The following is a 16,644-nucleotide window of genomic DNA, read 5'->3' as shown; positions in this document are numbered from 1 at the left end:
GATTCTGCTGGGGAAGGGACTAGCAGGGGTGAGGGAGCTGAGGGGCCAAGGAAGAAAAGCAATAAAAAGACGCCTGCCCAGCTAAGGCGTCTAGACAAGCGCAGACAGGATAGGGAGCTGGGCGAGCCTCGGGCTACTGGGGTGGCTCTTGTCCTGGATGCCAGTCTTGCTGCTGAGGCCCCGAGGGATGATGAGTTGGATGAGGAGGTCAGGAGGATCCACAGGGAGGAAAGTGCCACTGCCTCAGAGTCCTCCCATTATGAAAGTATGGATGAGGATAATAGGCAGTGGCTAGAGAACAAGCGTAAGCTCGGCACCAAAAAGAAGAGAAAGAAGGGAGATAAAAAATCTTCTCCCGCTCTGACCAAGGTACCTAAGGAAGGAAAAACCGACTCCCCTCTGGTTGGTCTTTCTAACCGGTTCCAAGCCCTTGAAAACATCTCTTCCTCTGAGGAGGAAGCTGAGGGTGAGGTTCTGGCTTCAGCGGGGCTCACAGGGGATGCCGAGTCTCCTTCTTCGGGGAATGTAAGATCCTTGGAGGGAGGGACTGGCCCAGAGTCCGGAGACGAGGACGATAAAAATAAAAAACACATGGGAATGGATACCTCATTGTCATTAAAGAGGGGGAAGGATTCCTCCTCTGAGGCAGAGGATAAGGGTAGTGGGAAAAAGAAAGCCATCTAACTCAATCACCAATGATGGCGGAACCCACTCCGTTGATGCTGGCGTCCATTAATGTCGCCAGCATAAAGTCAAATACAGCTAGATTTGCGGCCTTTGATTTTCTCAGCCGGGTTGAAGCTGACATTTTCTTTTTGCAAGAGACCAGGCTGCCAAACATGGCAGATGTGTTTAAAGATAAGAGGGAGTGGAGACTCGGGCCCTCCTATTGGTCTCTTGCGGCCGAGCCGTATAGCAGAGTGGCGGTCCTTTTTACCGCACCGGTGGAATGCCGACGGGTTATTGAGTTAGAAATGGGGAGGTGCCTGATCTTAGATGTCCTCATGAAGGGACAAGAGCTCCGGCTCATCAACATCTATGGTCCCCAATCTAAGTGGGACCGGAAGTGTCTCTTTATGAGGATCAAGCCCTACCTTTTTACAAGTCGGCAGGTTGTCTTTGGAGGGGACTTCAATGCTGTCACGAGGCCCCGAGATAGAGGAGGTTCCAGAGACAAGCTGACTTATGATAGCGTCGCCCTTAATAGTATAGCTAGTGAGGCTCGCCTGGTGGATGTCCACATTCGGCACACCCCAGGCCACGAGGGGTTCACCTATCATAGAGGTAACTGTAGGTCCAGAATAGATAGGTTTTATTTAAAGGAGGAAGCTGTCTCTTCAGCAGTGTCTGTTGTTGAGGTGGAGTTCTCCGACCACTGTTTAATTTTGTTTTCTCTGAATGTTACAGAGACCCTCCGGATGGGAAGAGGCTTTTGGAGGCTCAATTCCTCTCTCTTGGAAGAAGCGGAGATAAGACAGTCCTTTGAGGATTTTCTTCAGAGCCAGGTACCCTTACTGGATCTTTGTAGTAGTAAGTCAGAGTGGTGGGAGATGTTCAAGGAAAGGGTGGCGAGATTCTTCCGCCAGCTCTCGAGCCTCAGGAATCTGAGCAGGTACCGCCTGTATCAGGGTCTGAGGAGGAAACTCGAACATCTTGTCTCAACTGAAGGTAGCCGCGAGGAGATCTCCAGAGTGAAATCTTTGCTTATGAGGTGTCAGTACGATAGACACGCATCTTTGGTTTTTGAGAGGGATTACGGGAAGTACCGCTCGCCCGACCCTTACAGAAACTGCAAGATGTCAGTGAATAGTAAAGTGGTTACAGGACTGGTCGACACTACGGGGTCCCTGAGGCGATCCAGATCAGGGATCCTGGAGGTTGTCAGATCCTTCTACTCGCACCTCTTGGGGAAGAGGGATCTTGATTGGGATGAGATGTCGGCTTTCCTGGCTGAAGCCGTCCCCGAACCAGGGGTAGATCCCTCTCTTGACAGTTTGACAGAAATGATCAGGGAAGAGGAAGTTCAGTTGGCGATTGAAGGGCTTGCCCAAAAAAAATCGCCTGGTCCAGATGGCTTAACATCTGAATTCTATAAGACCTTTAAGGACGTTTTGGTTCCCCTCTTGACTGAGGTATTCAATGAGTGTCTTTCCTCGGGCACTCTGCTGAAGTCAATGAGGAGGTCTGCTCTGATCATCTTGTCAAAGGGTAAGGACCCATCTTGCATTGAGAATTGGCGTCCCATAGCGCTTCTCAATGCAGACAGGAAGGTTCTGGCAAAGGTGCTGTTTAATCGGCTGGTGAAATTTGCACCCCGACTCCTTTCGGAGGCCCAGCATTGCTCTGTTCCAGGCCGCAGCACATTTAGTGCTGTGCTCTGTGTCCGGGAGGCAGTGGAGCAGGGTAGGGCTGGTCACTGGAAGGGGTACATGCTGTCACTGGACCAGGCAAAAGCGTTTGATCGGGTTAATCACGAGTACCTCTGGTCCGTCCTTCTGAGATATGGCCTGCCGGGGGGGTTTGTTGATTGGCTTAAGACCTTGTACAGTGGGGCAGAGAGTTTCCCGCTTGTGAATGGTTGGATTGGCAGCTCTTTTGAGGTTGGGTCTGGTGTTCGCCAGGGTTGTCCCTTGAGCCCGCTGCTGTACGTATTTGCGATTGACCCTCTTGTTAGGAGGGTGGAGCGTGGACCGTTGGCCGGGATCGGGATGGACCAGGCAGCACCGGAGGCCACTCTGAGGGTGGTGGCGTATGCCGATGATGTCACCGTGTTTGTTTCCTCTCACGAGGAGGCAGGGTGGCTGATGTCAGAGGTAGATCGCTACTCGGAGGCATCCGGGTCCAAGATCAACCGGGATAAGTGTGAGAGTCTCTGGCTGGGAGGAGGAGATCCTGGTTTTGATCTCCCGGACACCCTTCCAGGACCCAAAATCTCTGCAAAAATCCTTGGCATCGAATTTGGCCAGGGGGATTACCCCAAACAAAATTGGGACAGCAGGCTAGAGATCGCCACTCAGAAGGTGAACCAATGGAAGGGTTGGTCTTTGACCCTAAGGGAAAGGGTAAACCTGATCAAAACTTACCTGCTCCCTTTACTGATTTATCTGGGCAGTGTGTGCATCTTGCCGGAATCTCTCTGGACTCGCGTCTACAGTTTGTTCTTCCAACTGTTATGGGGGAATAGACTGAACCTGGTCAAGAGGGAGGTTACTTACCGTACGAGGAGACTAGGAGGGTTGGGTATGGTCAACCCTGTGGTATTCCTTGTGGATACCTTCATTAAGATCAATATTGCAAACCTCTGGAAAGAGAGGGCTCCTCCGTGGGTATTCTCCTGTAGGGAATGGTTTCAGCCTTTCTTCCAGGAATGGGAGACAGGAGGGCAAGTGAAGGATCTTCGCACACCGCATGGACATCTTCCGGCTTACGCTACCTTGGTTCTGAAGGTAATTCGTCGGTGGGGTCTGGGAATGTGGGAGATCAGGACTCTGCCAAGGAAACTCCTTGACAATAGGGTTCTGTTGACCCATTTCCAGAGGCCTCTGGCGCTCAGGGACTGCCCAAGTCGGGATCTTGGGGTGGGTTTACATCTTTTGAATTCTATCCGGATCCCCTCGAAGTTTTGGGACTTGGCTTGGCGCTGCTTCCATGGGAAACTGTGTGTGAGGGACAATCTGAAGTGTAGGAGCTCTGAGGACAGGAATTGTCCTCGGGAGCATTGTGGTACCTTGCTGGAAAGCATGGACCATTTCCTGCTTCATTGTCCCTTCAACACAGAGGTGTACAACAGGGTGGGCGCCTTCATTGGCTGGTCTCGGCTGGCCGGTCTCTCCTATGCGGAATGGGCCTATGGAGCATTCGGAGACCTTGGTGGTCGGGACCGTTGCACCTTATTTCTAGTTAGCGCAGTGGTTAGGTATCACACGTGGAACGCACGGTGCTTAGTATCGACGCAACGAAAAATCCTCCCCGTGGATGATGTGTTTAGGACCATACTCGGTGACCTGGTGAAGGTGCGCTCTCTGGAGTATGGGAGACTGGGCGCACGGAGGGCCGCTCTCCTCTGGAGGGGCTTTTCTTTTAGTGTGCCCTAGTCTGGTCATCTCCTTTCCTGGTGGTGGGCTGCTGTAGATTTTTGTTTTGTTTGATCATTATACAGTGATGTAGAGCTGCAGGCGCCGAACTTGGGCTTCGTGAGTTGTGATTATTGTGGTGTGTGCTGCTGTATATATTGTATATATTGTATATGGGGATATAGATTTGGGTGTAGGTGTTAGGTTGGGTGGTGGGAAAGGGGGGGAGGTGGGTTTATCTTGTGGGACTATGGGACACTGGGTTTTTTGGGGGAAAACTGGCACTGCCTGATCTGGCCTATTAAAAATAGAAAAAAAAACAAAACACAAAATCAGGTTCCTTGCATCGTGTTCTCATACACTTTATGCAGTTAATAGCCCTCTGTGTCTGTACTGCTACATACTTAGGCTGTTAACTGGTTCATGCAGCTTTACATGAACACCCGGGCCTTACACTATGGCTGGTCTAAATAACTAAAGCAACTGTTACCATCCACCTCTCGTGTCTCCCCTTTTCCTCATAGTTTGTAAGCTTGCGAGCAGGGCCCTCATTCCTCCTGGTATCTATTTTGAACTGTGATTTCTGTTATGCTGTAATGTCTATTGTCTGTACACGTCCCCTCTATAAGTTGTAAAGCGCTGCGGAATATGTTGTCGCTATATAAATAAAAATTATTATTATTATATTATTATCTGGCCTATGGACGTTGGACATGGACTGAGGCATGAGACGCAGGACCAGCTCTCAGGTCAGTGCGGGGGGTTGGGAATGGAAGATAGCTTGGTATTGTATATATTTGTTTAAATTTGTGGCTATTTTATTTAAACTTTTTTTTTTTTTTTTAGTTTTATGTATATAGTTTTTGTTTGCCATTGTTTATATTATTTGTTATTATTATTTTATTTGGTGGCCGGACCAGAAGGTCAAAATAGTTATTCTGTATATACTGTATAATATGTGTGAGAGGAGAGAATGAGTGGCTGGACCAGTGTTCAGTATACTGATTATTTTTTTCTGGCTGATATTTCCGTTTTGTTTCTGTTATTATTATTGTTATGTTTTTCATTTTTATAATAAAAGATCTACAGGATATAGCTCAGAATCAGTGCAGGATAAGTAATGTAATGGATTAACAAAGTGGCTCAAATGTTCATATAAGTAATTCTATATGTATTTTTATTATTATGCATTGATTATATAGCTTTATCTTATTCCTCAGTGCTTTACATACATTATCATCGCTGTCCCCATTAGGGCTCACTAAATTCCCTATCAGTATGTCTTTGGTGTGTGAGATGAAACTGCAGTGCCCAGAGGAAACCCACGCAAGCACCTTACCTTGGTGGGATTTGAACCCAGGACCCCAGCGCTGCAAGGCTAACCACTGAGCCACAGTGCGGCCATTTGTATACTTTTGTAAAGTGGCCGAGAGCGATAGTCATGACCGAGCTGCTGCTCCATTACACTCTGATATTTTACAGGAAAACCATGTCCCAGTCCCAGTGTGCTATCAGCTGTGGGGAGCATCACACTCACTTGAAGGCCGCAGGCCTCCGCTGTCACAGGCCTCTGTCATCTTGGCTCACATACAGTGGGGAAAAAAAGTATTTAGTCAGCCACCAATTGTGCAAGTTCTCCCACTTAAAAAGATGAAAGAGGCCTGTAATTAACATCATAGGTAGACCACAACTATGAGAGTCAAAATGAGAAATCAAATCCAGAAAATCACCTTGTCTGATTTGGCAAGATTTATTTTGCAAATTATGGAGGAAAAAAAGTATTTGGTCACCTAAAAACATGCAAGATTTCTGGCTCTCACAGACCTGGAACCTCTTCTTTAAGAGGCTCCTCTGTCCTCCACTCATTACCTGCTGGCACCTGTTTGAACTTATCAGTATAAAAGACACATGTCCACAAACTCAAACAGTCACGCTCCAAACTCCACTATGGTGAAGACCAAAGAGCTGTCGAAGGACACCAGAAACAAAATTGTAGCCCTGCACCAGGCTGGGAAGACTGAATCTGCAATATGCAAGCAGCTTGGTGTGATGAATATCAACTATGGGAGCAATAACTATGGGAGCAATAATAAGAATATGGAAGAATACAAGACCACTGATAATCTCCCTCGATCTGGGGCTCCACGCAAGATCTCACCTCGTGGGGTCAAAAATAATCACAAGAATGGTGAGCAAAAATCCCAGAACCACACGGGGAAACCTAGTGAATGACCTGCATAGAGCTGGGACTACCATAACCATCAGTATCACACAATGCCGCTAGTGACTAAAATCCTGCAGTGCCAGACGTGTCCCCCTGCTTAAGCCAGTACATGTCCGGCCCGTCTGAAGTTTGTTAAAGAGCATTTGGATTATCCAGAAGAGTATTGGGAGAATGTCATATGATCTGATGAAACCAGAGTAGAACTGTTTGCTAGAAAGAAAACTCGTTGTGTTTGGAGGAGACAAAATGCTGAGTTGCATCCAAAGAACACCATACCAACTGTGAAGCATGGGGGTCGCAACATCATGCTTTGGGGCTGTTTCTCTGCAAAGGGACCAGGATGACTGATCGGTGTACATGAAAGAATGAATGGAGCCATGTATCGTGAAGTTTTTTGAGTGCAAACCTCCTTCCATCAGCAAGGGCATTGAAGATGAGACATGGATAGGTCTTTCAGCATGATAATGATCCCAAGCACAGAGCTAGGGCAATGAAGGAGTGGCTTCGTAAGAAGCATATGAAGGTCCTGGAGTGGCCTAGCCAGTCTCCAGATCTCAACCCCATAGAAAACTTTTGGAGGGAGTTGAAAGTCCGTGTTGCCCATTGACAGGCCCAAAACATCACTGCTCTAGAAGAGATCTGCATGGAGGAATGGGTCAACATACCACCAACAGGAATGGACATTAGACCAGTGGAAATCTGTGCTTTGGTCTGATGAGTCCAAATTTGAGATCTTTGGTTCCAACCACCGTGTCTTTGTGTGACGCTGAAAAGGTGAACAGACGGACTGGTTCCCAAAATTGAAGGCATATTGAACCAGCATGGCTACCAGAGCATCTTGCAGCGGCATGCTATTCCATCCAGTTTGCGTTTAGTTGGACCATCATTTATTTTTCAACAGGACAATGACCCCAAACACACCTCCAGGCTGTTTAAGGGCTATTTGACCAAGAAGGAGAGTGATGGTGTGCTACGCCAGATGAACTGGCCTCCACAGTCACCAGACCTGAACCCAATCGATATGGTTTGGTGTGGGCTGGACCGCAGAGTGAAGCCAAAAGGGCCAACAAGTGCTAAGCATCTCTGGGAACTCCTTCAAGATTGTTGGAAGACCATTCCCGGTGACTACCTCTGGAAGCTCATCCAGAGAATGCCAAGAGTGTGCAAAGCAGTCATCAAAGCAGAAGGTGGCTACTTTGAAGAACCTAGAATATAAGACATATTTTCAGTTGTTTCACACGTTTTTGTTCAGTATATAATTCCACGTGTTAATTCATAGTTTTGATGCCTTCAGTGTGAATTTACAATTTTGATAGTCATGAAAATACATAAAAATCTTTAAATGAGATGGTGTGTCAAAACTTTTGCTCTGTACTGTATATAATAATAATTATTTTATTTATATAGCGCCAACATATTCCGCAGCGCTTTACAAATTATAGAGGGGACTTGTACAGACAATAGACATTACAGCATAACAGAAATCACAGTTCAAAATAGATACCAAGAGGATGAGTGCCTTGCTCGCAAGCTTACAAACTATGAGCAAAAGGGGGAGACACGAGAGGTGGATGGTAACAATTGCTTTAGTTATTAGGACCAGCCATAGTGTAAGGCTCGGGTGTTCATGTAAAGCTGCATGAACCAGTTAACCGCCTAAGTATGTAGCAGTACAGACACAGAGGCTATTAACTGTATAAAGTGTATGAGAACATGATGCGAGGAACCTGATTATGTTTTTTTTTTTTTTTTTAAATAGGCCACACAGGGATAGTTAGGTTAATGCGTTGAGGCGGTAGGCCAATCTGAAAAAATGAGCTTTTAGGGCACGCTTAAAACTGTGGGTATTGGGGATTAATCGTATTAACCTGGGTAGTGCATTCCAAAGAATCGGCGCAGCACGTGTAAAGTCTTGGAGATGGGAGTGGGAGTTTCTGATTATTGAGGATGCTAACCTCAGGTCATTAGCAGAGCTGAGGGTAGGGTAGACTGAGACCAGAGAGGAGATGTAGGGTGGTGCTGAGCCATGGAGTGCTTTGTGGATGAGGGTAGTAGTTTTTTACTGGATTCTGGAGTGGATGGGTAGCCAATGCAATGACTGGCACAAGGTAGAGGCATTGGTGTAACTGTTGGTGAGGAATAGGGTTGAGCGAAACGGATCGGACAAATTCAAAAATTGCCGACTTTCGGCAAAGTCGGGTTTCATGAAACCCGACCCGATCCTAGTGTGGGATCGGCCATGAGGTCGGTGATCTCCGCGCCAAAGTCGCGTTTCATATGACGCTTTCACCGCCATTTTTCAGCCAATGAAGGAGGACGCAGAGTGTGGGCAGCGTGATGACATAGGTCTTGGTCCCCACCATCTTAGAGAAGGGCATGACAGTGATTGGCTTGCTTTCTGCGGCATCACAAGGGGTATAAAGGGGCGTGCACGCCGACCACCATCTTACTTCTGCCGATCTTAGCATAGGGAGAGGTTGCTGCAGCTTCATCAGAAGAAGGGATATAGTTAGGAAGGGAAGATTAACCCCCAAACCGCTTGTGCTGTAGTGATTTCCACTGTCCAACACCACCTTTTTTTTGCAGGGACAGTGGAGGCTATATTTTTGTGCATCAGCTCTGTAGCTTATTAGGCTGCCTTATAAGGCTCTGTGATAGCTGCATTGCTGTTTGCACGCTGCTGTGCAAACCAACTGCTTTTTTAAAAGCAAAAATTCTGTTGCTCCTTTCAGCACAGTTATCTTGTTTATTTGTCCACAGTGCACTTTTGTGTGCAGCAGTCCTTTTTATTGCTGCCATACTTGTCCTGAGATCATTGTAGGGAGATTGAAATTGTACTACAGTCCTTGCATTTTTTCATATATCTTCCAGCCACTTTCTGCTAAAAGCAAAAATTCTGTTGCTCCTTTCAGCACAGTTATCTTGTTCATTTGTCCACAGTGCACTTTTGTGTGCAGCAGTCCTTTTTATTGCTGCCATACTTGTCCTGAGATCATTGTAGGGAGATTGAAATTGTACTACAGTCCTTGCATTTTTTCATATATCTTCCAGCCACTTTCTGCCACTTACATTGTGTTGTTTTATACACTGGGCCTGAGTTTTGATTCAGTCTCCAAAAAAAAAAGTGAGATTCAAATCCTCGCAAAGTGGATATACTTCAGTCCTGTTAGTTTGTTGTATATCAGCCAGCCACTTTCTGCCACTTACATTGTGTTGTTTTATACACTGGGCCTGAGTTTTGGTTCAGTCTCCCCCCCAAAAAAGGGAGATTCAAATTCTCACAAAGTGGATATACTACAGTCCTGTTAGTTTGTCGTGTATCAGCCAGCCACTTTCTGCCACTTACATTGTGTTGTTTTATACACTGGGCCTGAGTTTTGGTTCAGTCTCCCCCCAAAAAAAGGGAGATTCAAATTCTCACAAAGTGGATATACTACAGTCCTGTTAGTTTGTCGTATGTCAGCCAGCCACTTTCTGCCACTTACATTGTGTTGTTTTATGCACAGGGCCTGAGTTTTGGTTCAGTCTCCCCCCAAAAAAAGGGAGATTTAAATTCTCAACAAGTTTATATACACCTTCTACCTTGTTTTACAGTACCATATAAAGGTTGTTATTTTGGTTAGATTTTCCAAAAAATGAGGAAGTCTGGTGGAAGAGCCCGTGGGCAGTCGTTGCCAGCTGGTACTGATGGTGGTGGTGGTGGTGGTGCATCTGGTGGTAGTGGCAAAAGCACAATAGCACCTAAGGCTGGAGGTGTTGAGCCAGCATCATCGTCAGGCTACACATGACCTCGAAGGCTCCCTTATCTGGGAGTAGGAAAACAGCTTTTAAAGCCGGAGCAGCAGGAAAAAGTTTTGGCTTTCCTTGCTGACTCAGCCTCTAGCTCTTTCGCCTCCTCTTCAGAAAGTTCCAAATATAGAAGCAGCGAGTCGTCAGTGGATGCTCCCGGTCAGGAACAAGATGTTTACTTGTGTCCTTCACCCAAACCAAAAGTGAAGGATGCGTCAGGCAACACTACAGGTTACTCCATGGAGCTCTTTACACATACCGTGCCTGGGTTAGAAAGGGAAATTGTTAACTGCCCATTACAAGATGAATCGGACATGGAGTGCACTGATGCACAGCCACAGCTAGATTATTATGCTGTTCCATTGACTCAGACCACTACATTGCCCTCGCAGTGTACTGAGCCTGAATCTGACCCTGATGAGACTATGGTGCCCCGTCCCGAACGCTATAGCACCTTACACGGTGACACAGAGGAAGGTGCACATGACATTGAAGAGGAGGTGATAGATGACCCAGTTGTTGACCCAGATTGGCAGCCATTGGGGGAAGAGGGTGCCGCTGCCAGTAGCTCAGAAGCGGAGGAGGATGATCCGCAGCAGCCATCTACATCGCAACAGCTGTCATCTGGCAGGCCCGTATCAGGCCAAAAAGTGTTTGTCAAAAACAAAAACAGTTTTAGGACAGCGTGGCCATCCGGTGAAAGTAGCATAGCGTGCAATGCCTGAAAAGGTATTCCATAGTAGGAAGAGTGCAGTGTGGCAATTTTTTAACCAAGATCCGAATGATCAGTCAAAAGTTATCTGTAAGAAATGCTCAAAGACCTTTAGCAGAGGGAAGAATCTTCAAAATTTAAATACAACGTGCATGCTTAGACATTTAACCAGCATGCACTTGCAAGCCTGGACTAACTACCAAACGTCCCGTACCGTTGGTGCACCTGCTCAGAATGAAGGTAGTCAGCAACGCTACATTGCTTCCCTCATTGTAAGCCGACCGGTTAGGACACCACCAGCAGCAAATGTGGAGGCATCGTCGCAAGGCCAAAGCAGTCAGGGAATCACAAGGTTTTTGGTAGGAAACACTGTATGTAGGCCAACATCAAGAATACCATCACCAACCCTCTCTCAATCCGCCATGTCCACCACCACCACCACCGCTAGTTCCACCATAAGCAGCTCTCCAGTCCAGCTCACCCTACAAGAGACTCTCTTTAGGAAAAGAAAGTACTCATCCTCTCATCCGCGTACACAGGGTTTGAACGCCCACATTGCTATACTAATCTCGTTAGAGATGATGCCCTACCGGTTGGTTGAAAGCGAAGCTTTCAAAGACCTGATGGCCTACGCAGTACCACGCTATGACTTACCCAGTCGGCACTTCTTTGCGAGAAAAGCCAGCCCTCCACCAGCATGTCAAAGACTGCATTGTCCATGCACTGAGGCAATCAGTCAATGGAAAGGTGCACCTCACAACAGATGCATGGACCAGTAGGCATGGCCAGGGATGTTACGTGTCCATCACGGTGCACTGGGTTAATGTGGTGGATGCAGTGTCCACAGGGGACAGCCATAGTGGGACAGTTCTGCCTAGCCCACGGTCTAGGAAACAGTTGGCTGTAGGCGTTCGCCACCCCTCCTCCTCCTCCTCCTCCAGAAGCGAAAGGTCGTCCACAGAGCGCAGTAGCACGACCACTCCATCCGCAGCTGCCAGTGTTCCACACAAGGTGTCCCATTATCGAACAGCTAGTGGTAAGCGTCAGCAGGCTGTGTTACAAATGAAGTGTTTGGGCGACAACAGACACACCGCAGAAGTACTGGCCGCATACTTGCAGCAAGAAACTCAGTCATAGCTGGGCAGTGCACATCTTGAGGCAGGCAAGTAGTCAGTGATAATGGAAGGAATTTTACAGCTGCCATAGCCCTTTCAGAACTGAAACACATACCTTGCCTGGCTCACACATTGAACCTGGTCATGCAGTGCTTCCTGAAAAATTATCCGGGGTTACCAGCCCTGCTCCTGAAGGTGCGAAGACTTTGCTCGCACATCCGCCGGTCACCCGTACACTCCAGCCATATGCTGAACCATCAGCGATCGCTGAATCTTCCCCAGCACCGCCTAATAATCGACGTTGCAACAAGGTGGAACTCCACACTGCACATGGTTCAGAGGCTGTGCGAACAGAGGCGTGCTGTAATTTATTTGTGGGAGGATACAAATACACGGGCAGGCACTTGGATGGCAGACATGGAGTTGTCTGGTGTGCAGTGGTCGAAGCTACAAGACCTCTGTCAAGTCCTTCAGTGTTTTGAGGAATGCACACGGCTGGTAAGTGCAGACGACGCCATCATAAGCATGAGCATCCCACTAATGCGTCTGCTGATGCAAAGTTTGACGCACATTAAGGAGCAGGCGTCTGCAGCCGAGGAGGAGGGGAGCCTTGATGACAGTCAGCCATTGTCTGCTCAGGGAACTGTCCTGGACGAGGTGGCAGACGAAGAGGAGGAGGAGGATGATGGGGATGAATATTTATGGGAGGAGGATGCTTCTCAGGGGGCAATAGAAACTGATGGCGTTGCAAGGTCAGGTACAGGGTTTTTGCGGGACACAAGTAATGTTGATTTGCAAGAAAGTGCTCCTCAACCCAGCACAAGCAGTGAATTGACACCTGGAACATTGGCCCACATGGCTGAGTATGCCTTGCGTATCTTAAAAAGGGACCCCCGCATTATCAAAATGATGACCGATGATGATTACTGGTTGGCCTGCCTCCTGGATCCACGATATAAAGGAAAATTACAAAATATCATGCCACATGAGAACCTTGAGCAAATATTGGCTACCAAACAAGCAACTCTTGTAGACCATTTGGTTCAGGCATTCCCAGCACACAGCGGCGGTGATGGTTCTCACACGAGCCGTAGGGGGCAACATGGCAGAGGTGTTAGAGGTGCACAAATCCTAAGTGGCGTTGGACAGAGGGGTTTTATGACCAGGTTGTGGAGTGATTTCGCAATGACCGCTGGCACAACAGGTACTGCTGCATCGATTCAAAGTGACAGGAGACAGCATTTCTCCAGTATGGTTACAAACTACTTTTCCTCCCTTATCGATGTTCTCCCTCACAGGTCATTCCCCTTTGATTACTGGGCATCTAAAAGAGACACCTGGCCTGAATTGGCAGAATATGCATTACAGGAGCTCGCTTGCCCTGCTGTTAGTGTGCTATCAGAAAGAGTCTTCAGTGCTGCTAGTTCAATACTGACCGAAAAAAGGACACGTCTGGCTACCCAAAATATTGATGATCTAACCTTCATTAAAATGAACCAATCATGGATTTCAAATTATTTGGCCCCACCTTCCCCTGCTGACACGTAGCTTGCCTGAAAAATGTCTTGCTTTTGGCCTCCTCTTACTGACTGCTCCAATTCCTCCATTTGCAGCTGCTGAATGTCCACCATAGGCCATTTTTATACCTCCCTAAATGGGCTGACTCCCCCCACAGGGCTGTGCTCACCACCTGGCGCAAGCACCCGTGCGAGTGCCGTTTGCCTGGACAGGTGGGTGGGCCCACTCTTGGGCGACGGCACTGGCACAGGGTCCCTCATAGTACAATGAAGTGTCTCTGACGCTGGTGGTGCACAACCAACGTCAGACACACCGTCGTAATATGAGGGGCCCTGTGCCAGTACCGCCGCCCATGAGAGAGTGTTCCCCCCGAGCTCGAACAGTGCTCTACCACTTTCAATACTTACCTCTCTGTTGTGAATTAGACTTTTTTGGCTCCCTCTTGTGGTCACTAGTGATATGACTCTGGGATTGTCTTTCCTCAGTTTGGCACCCACCTGGGTCGTTAGTCCAGGGGTGTTGCTATATAAACTTCCTGGTTTCTCAGTCCAGTGCCTGGCATCGTTGTAATCAGTTCCTTTCTGTTTGCTCCTGTCTGCTGGTCTTGGATCTTGCAAAATTAAGCTAAGTCCTGCCTCCTTGTTTTTTGGTTATTTGCTTGCTCTATTTTTTGTCCAGCTTGTACTAAATGTGATTCCTGATTTTGCTGGAAGCTCTAGGGGGCTGGTGTTCTCCCCCTGGGCCGTTAGACGGTTCGGGGGTTCTTGAATATCCAGCATGGAAATTTTGATAGGGTTTTTGCTGACCATATAAGTCATCTTACTATATTCTGCTATTAGTCAGTGGGCCTCTCTTTGCTAAATATCTAGTTCATTCTTACGTTTGTCTTTTCTCCTTACCTCACCGTTATTATTTGTTGGGGGCTTGTATCCAACTTTTGGGGTCTTTTCTCTGGAGGCTAGAAAGGTCTATCTTTTCACTTCTAGGGTTAGTTAGTTCTCCGGCTGGCGCGAGACGTCTAGAACCAACGTAGGCACGTTCCCCGGCTGCTGCTATTTGTGGTGCTAGGATTAGATATATGGTCAGCCCAGTTACCACTGCCCTATGAGCTGTTTTTTTGTGTTTGCAGACTTGGTATGTACTTTTGAGACCCTCTGCCATTGGGGTCATAACAGTATGCCAGGCCAAGGTTGAATGTTTAATGCATTGCAGAAGTGGGATTACAAGAAAGGAAAGTTTTTTGTTTTTTTTCTTTCCTCTCTTTTTTCCTCCCCTTTACCTCTGAGTGGCTAGTGCTTGCTGCAGACATGAATGTCCAGACTTTGATTACAAGTGTGGATCAGCTTGCTGCTCGTGTGCAGGGCATACAAGATTTTGTTACCAGTAGTCCAATGTCTGAACCTAAAATACCTATTCCTGAACTGTTCTCTGGAGACCGATTTAAGTTTAGGAATTTCAGGAATAATTGTAAATTGTTTCTATCTCTGAGACCCCGTTCATCTGGAGACTCAGCTCAGCAAGTAAAAATTGTTATCTCTTTCTTACGGGGCAACCCTCAGGATTGGGCCTTCTCGCTAGCGCCAGGAGATCCGGCATTGGCAAATATTGATGCGTTTTTTCTGGCGCTCGGATTGCTTTACGAGGAACCCAATCTTGAAATTCAGGCAGAAAAAGCCTTGCTGGCTATTTCTCAGGGTCAGGATGAAGCTGAAGTGTATTGCCAAAAATTTCGGAAATGGTCCGTGCTTACTCGGTGGAATGAGTGTGCTCTGGCCGCAAATTTCAGAAATGGCCTTTCTGAAGCCATTAAGAATGTGATGGTGGGTTTCTCCATTCCTACAGGTCTGAATGATTCCATGGCGCTGGCTATTCAAATTGACCGGCGTTTGCGGGAGCGCAAAGCCGCGAATCCTCTGGTGGTGTTGTCTGAACAAACACCTGATTTAATGCAATGTGGTAGAATTCAGACTAGAAATGAACGGAAAAATCACAGACGTCAGAATGGGTTGTGTTTTTACTGTGGTGATTCTACACATGTTATATCAGCATGCTCTAAACGCCTAACTAGGGTTGTTAGTCCTGTCGCCATTGGTAATTTGCAACCTAAATTTATTTTGTCTGTGACTTTAATTTGCTCATTGTCCTCCTACCCTGTTATGGCGTTTGTGGATTCAGGTGCTGCCCTGAGTCTTATGGATCTGTCGTTTGCCAAGCGCTGTGGTTTTGTTCTTGAGCCGTTGGTAAATCCTATCCCTCTTAGAGGTATTGATGCTACGCCATTGGCGGAAAATAAACCGCAGTTTTGGACACAGGTAACCATGTGCATGACTCCTGAACATCGGGAGGTGATTCGTTTTCTTGTTCTGCATAAAATGCATGATTTGGTCGTTTTGGGTCTACCATGGTTACAGACCCATAATCCAGTCTTGGATTGGAAGGCAATGTCTGTGTCAAGTTGGGGCTGTCAGGGAATTCATGGTGATTCCCCGCCGGTGTCTATTGCTTCCTCTACTCCTTCGGAAGTTCCTGAGTATTTGTCTGATTACCAGGATGTATTCAGCGAGTCCAGGTCCAGTGCTCTTCCTCCTCATAGGGACTGTGACTGCGCTATAGATTTGATTCCAGGTAGTAAATTTCCTAAGGGAAGATTATTTAATCTGTCTGTACCTGAGCATACCGCAATGCGTTCGTATATCAAGGAATCTCTGGAGAAGGGGCATATCCGTCCATCCTCTTCCCCTCTTGGTGCGGGATTCTTTTTTGTGGCCAAGAAGGACGGATCTTTGAGACCTTGTATTGACTATCGGCTTCTGAATAAAATCACTGTTAAATTTCAGTATCCTTTGCCTCTGTTGTCGGACTTGTTTGCCCGGATTAAAGGTGCCAAGTGGTTCACCAAGATAGATCTTCGTGGTGCGTACAACCTTGTGCGCATTAAGCAAGGAGATGAATGGAAAACTGCATTTAATACGCCCGAAGGTCATTTTGAGTATTTGGTGATGCCTTTCGGGCTCTCTAATGCTCCTTCAGTGTTTCAGTCCTTTATGCATGATATTTTCCGGAAGTATCTGGATAAATTTATGATTGTTTATCTGGATGATATTCTGTTTTTTTCTGATGATTGGGACTCGCATGTAGAGCAGGTCAGGATGGTGTTTCAGGTTTTGCGTGAGAATGCTTTGTTTGTTAAGGGCTCAAAGTGTCTCTTTGGAG

This window comes from Ranitomeya variabilis, chromosome 4, assembly GCF_051348905.1.
Source record: "Ranitomeya variabilis isolate aRanVar5 chromosome 4, aRanVar5.hap1, whole genome shotgun sequence".
Classification (NCBI taxonomy): domain Eukaryota; kingdom Metazoa; phylum Chordata; class Amphibia; order Anura; family Dendrobatidae; genus Ranitomeya; species Ranitomeya variabilis.
This window is presented reverse-complemented; position numbering follows the sequence as displayed.